The sequence below is a fragment of the Mustela erminea genome, chromosome 7 (assembly GCF_009829155.1).
Source record: "Mustela erminea isolate mMusErm1 chromosome 7, mMusErm1.Pri, whole genome shotgun sequence".
Lineage (NCBI taxonomy): Eukaryota > Metazoa > Chordata > Mammalia > Carnivora > Mustelidae > Mustela > Mustela erminea.
This window is the reverse complement of record NC_045620.1, coordinates 36,008,562-36,013,401: the sequence shown is the minus strand read 5'-3', so window position 1 is coordinate 36,013,401 and position 4,840 is coordinate 36,008,562. Positions and strand designations below refer to the sequence as shown.

General features: G+C 41.0%; 1 non-coding gene across 1 annotated transcript; it reads left to right on the top strand.

Annotated features, from left to right (window-relative positions):
- The first annotated feature begins 3,788 nt into the window (after nucleotides 1-3,788).
- Nucleotides 3,789-3,922, top strand: LOC116596621. Its single transcript, XR_004288209.1, has one exon. It is a non-coding gene; the product is annotated as a U4 spliceosomal RNA (small nuclear RNA).
- The last annotated feature ends 918 nt before the right edge of the window (nucleotides 3,923-4,840 follow it).

Below are 4,840 nucleotides of genomic sequence, written 5' to 3'. Positions count from 1 at the left end.
GGAAGCCAATGCAGCTCTGTCTCATGACCTTGGGATCCAGACCCTGAGATCACAATCCTGAGATCATGACCTGAGCCAAAATCAAGAGTCCACCGCTTAACCAAATGAGCCACCCAGGTGTCCCTCAGAGATGATCATTAATAATCTCGGATTCAATTACAATTTGTAACAATTAGTGCACTTCTGTGTGCATTTCTGGTACCATGGTTTTCATCAGAATTCCCCTGCTGACTGGCCAGTTTGTCCAGAAATGCCCCCAAATCTTTGAGGATACCCTCAAGTGTCTATCAAGACACAAATAGAACACTTCGAGTAGCTTTCTCACTCCACATCATCCCATCTTATTCTACCCTTCTTGTATGACAACAAAATATGGGGATAATGAGCCTCATAAATCACCTTCAGATTCCCTGCAAGGGACCAACTAATAGGGAGACTGCCTTAGAGTAAAGATATTCAAGGACCTGAATAGTAAAACCCATCCAAGTCGAAACCAAGGACTCCTAGGATAGCAAACTTAATCACAAAACAAATAGAAACCGCCTACAGAGAGCCCCCTAACACTCAGAAATTAATTTGTACATAGCTTTGCTCAGAACTTGAAGTTTATTTTCCCAAAGAAGCTAACCTATACATCATAGATACTTTCTCCTGGGCTGCTTCTAATGGTGATTTAAGCCTCTTATCATTTAACTGTAATAGAATTGAAGGATCTATCTGCCAATCCAACACTATACATGTGGACAACAACTTAAGTCCAACTTCCAATGAGCAAAATATCTGATTTTCCCACAACCCTTACAGAGTGAGAAACCATATTTGAGGAAGATTGAGAGGAAACCCCCCAAGACAGGGCAAAGGGGAATTTTTAAAGCTCAAGACTGTCTGTGGGCTGGAGAAACTGTTTCCTGCAGCCAGTCACATCCCAACTGGGCATTTGTACTTCAGTAGGCAGCGCATAAAGCTAAAAGGAAATTCCACAACATCAGACAGACCCAAATTGAGGGACATTCCACAAAATAATTGGCCTGTATTCATCAAAAATATGAAAGACAAAGAAATACTGAGAAATTCTTTCACATTAAAAAAAAAAAAAAAAACTAAAGACATGTTAACTGAATGCAATATGTGATCCAGAATTTTCTTTTGCTGTAAGGAACATTATTGGGAGGTGCCTCAATGGCTCAGTGGGTTAAGCCTTTGCCTTCAGCTCAGGTCATGATCCCAGGGTCCTGGGATCGAGCCCCACATCAGGGTCTCTGCTCGGCAGGGAGCCTCCTTCCCCCCCTCTCTCTCTGCCTGCCTCTCTGCCTACTTGTGATCTCTCTCTCTCCATCAAATAAATAAAAAAAATCTTAAAAAAAATTATTGGTACAATTGGGGAAGTCAATAGGATCTATAAACTAGATAATAATATGTCAGTGTTAATTCCTGATTCTGATTATGGTACTATGATTATACGACTATGTTCTTGTTTTTAAGAAATATGCATCAAAATCTTTAAGGTAAAAATATATCTTTGCAAGGGTATTCCCAGAATTCCAGGTGAGATAGATAGATAGATAGATAATATATATATATATACTTGTAAGAGAGAGAAGGAGGGAAGGAGGGAGGAAAGAAAGAAGGCAGTCAGGCAGGCAGGCAGGAAGAGCAAGGAAGAAAGAAAAGAGGGGTCATTAGTAAACACTGAATATGAATGTGAGGGGCAGACAGCAATTCTTTTTACAGTTTCGCAACTTTTCCATGAGTTTGAAATTCTGTCAATTTTTTTTAAACATTGTAAGGAGATTCCACATTTTTGTAATTTTCAGTCACGTACTCTCAGTCGTGGTCTTAAGAGGCTAACATGCTTTTTACAATTTTTTCACTTGAGTAACAATGGAGGACTGCTACAAGTCTTCCAAGGTGTGAGGCCACCCCTTTACAAGTGTCTTTGCTTCTGGTTCTTTGTAGAGCTGTCTCCTAGTGGGAGGGGAGAACCAGACTACAACCCCAGCCTATAGCTATCTCCAAGGACCCTACTGCTGTGAGTATTCTGAACAGAGCTTCCCATTCTGAAGGCATGAGCAACATTTATTGTTTTCACCCAAACCTTTGGTTAAGCCTGTTTAATTTGGCTCTCCCTTAGTTTTATTCTGCTATGCTTGGATAATGGTGTGGATCTATTTACAGCTTTCCCTATTGTCTGAGAATGTGGCTTTGAGACAGTGTCATTAGGCATTTCCAACTTGGTGTCAATGATTTCTCTATGATACCTTGATCCACTCCTGGTCCCTCCCCCTCTGCTTCTCCTGGAGGGTCATCCATACCAGAGGACTTGAGCCGGTCCTCTTCATTCCAAGCATCTCACCCAGCCTGCCTCCCTTGGCCCGCCCTTCCAGCAGCTATCTTGGTGAAATGCTTGACACGGCCCTGCTCAGGCTTGTCCCTGGGCCAAAATCAACATTTGATATGTACTTCTGGGTTTTTTAGAGCTGACCCCAAAATATCTATTTACCCAGACGTTGACATTCTCATGAGTAATGGGCAAAGCTCCGAGGACACACTGTTGGTGGCAGAGCAAGATTCAGAATCCCACTCCGAATTTGAGAGCAGGACGGGGACTGAGAGATTGTCAAATCCAAACATCTCAGTGTAGGATAAGGAAAATGGGGCTGCAAACAGTGAATAAACGTGCCTGTTGAATTCAGCATTAGAACCCAGGTATGCTGGCTCCTGGATTAATTCCTTTTGACTCTACCAAAGGAATGAATGCACTTGGGTAGAATGGGCTCTGGAGCCTGAGTTATTAGGTGGGTAATGGTGAAGACAGCCTCCCAAATACATACTTTGGGATTAGAGACAACATTTCCAAATCCTTTTTCAGAGTCCTACACAAAGAAACCTCAAACCCAGGATTCCAGCCAAAAACAATGATTCTCAAGTCCCTATGAAATCTTGGATGGACGTTTAATTGGGCAACATATTAGCTGACTCCCGCGGCAGAGGCAGGCCGCAATAGAGCTCCAGGGCTCCCACTTCAAAAGGAGTAGATGTGTGTGTGAGTCCGAATCACACACAGTAGGCCATTTGCTCTTATCATTTGGATGAGTGCGTGCAAGAGAATATGAGGGAAACTTCTGAAATGTAATGCAATACAATATGCCCCTTTTAACTCAATTCACACATTTCTCACAGCTTACAGAAAAGCTTACTGAGAAACTTTACAGAGAAAGTTCCAGAAAAATACATTGGAAGAGGGACATTTCATTCTCTGTCCAGTATTAGTACTAAACAAGAAAAACACAAGTATTAACTCATTCATTCACTCCCTTTCTCAGTCACTTATTCATTTATTCATTCACATGAGAAAAAATTACTGATTTTCACTTTGTCATAAATATCTTGATGGAATACAGTGAGGTCCCCACTCTTATGAAGCACTTCGTTCTAATTTCCTTAATATATGAACACCTGACACACTAATAAGAAAGGAGCAACCCAACTGAGTTATGACCAAGGATTAGGGAAATCAAATTAGAGCAGTGAGATACTTTTTTAACTCTCACCTCAGCCACAATTTACAATACTGTTAATATCAAGTGTCCAAAGATTGTGGAGAGAGGGGGCCTTTTCAATTGTTGTTGGTGCTGGGAATACAAATCGAGATACAATTTTGAGACAGCAATTTGGTGGTAGCTCCCAATTTTTTAAATTCACACAGCCTCTAGACCTGTATTTCAATTTGAAAAACCCATCTTGATTCCTTCTCTTGCTGTGCAGTGTTCCTTCCCCAATTATTAGAAGTCATTGCAGTGGCAGTATCGTAGCCAATGAGGTTTATCCGAGGCGTGATTATTGCTAATTGAGAAGTCATCAGTGAGAGATGTTTCCAGGGGCCATGAGCTTCCTGGCACTTCAAATCTTCCCCATGCATGGACAAAGAGGACCTTGGGCAGAGGGTGTCTGGTGCTGGCAGTTAGAATTTGGGTCAGCATGCATCACAGTGTTAAATGTCAAGGACATATGTGTTGGCACAGAGATCATCTGCTTTAAGTATATCTTCCGGGACTGATAAGCAGGTCAGCACAGATGGGGAACAAATGCTGTTAGGAGAGGTGTTTGAAGATACCTATGAGATCAGGGTGATGATGTTGGGTGGGTCAATGAAGAGATCTTTCCACCATATTAAGAACTTCTTGGCAATGGGGGGCCAAGAAGAATGTGTAAGTAGTAGATAAGATCAGACACATAGAAATTCATTTTAGGACAGCAGATCTAATCACAGTTGTCTAGTTGTATTTAAAAAATTGACAAGTAAATTTAAAACATTGACAAGTCAAGATCCACTACCGTGTGTGTGTCACAAATAACACTCATCCTTTCAACAAATATTTATGGAGCACTCACTATAAATATCTGTTAGGCCCCAGGAATCTGTTTTCAATAATTTTTTAAACACAGTTTGCAAGTGATTTTTTTTAATGAAATGCAGATAATTTCATAATCATTGTGTGATATCAGTCCTATACACAGCTCCATGTGTTCTCTTGAGTGGGAACATGTAAAAAAAGAGCCACAGCCATGTGCTAGCTGTGGGTGCCCTTCCCAGACATATCTTACACATGAATACCATCTGTTAGTATTAAAATTATTAAGGAATGTTTGTTTTTGAAATTAAATTAGATCACAAACTGGAGACAGATAGGACAATTGGGAAGGGTTTTTCCAGCCATCCAGGAAAGAGATAATGGTCTTGAACTAAGGCTGAGTTTTCAGGTATTGAATGGAGAAGATGAATTTGGGCTGGTCATTGTCTACTTGTTGCTTACCCCACCAGGTCCCTTTTGTTCCCATC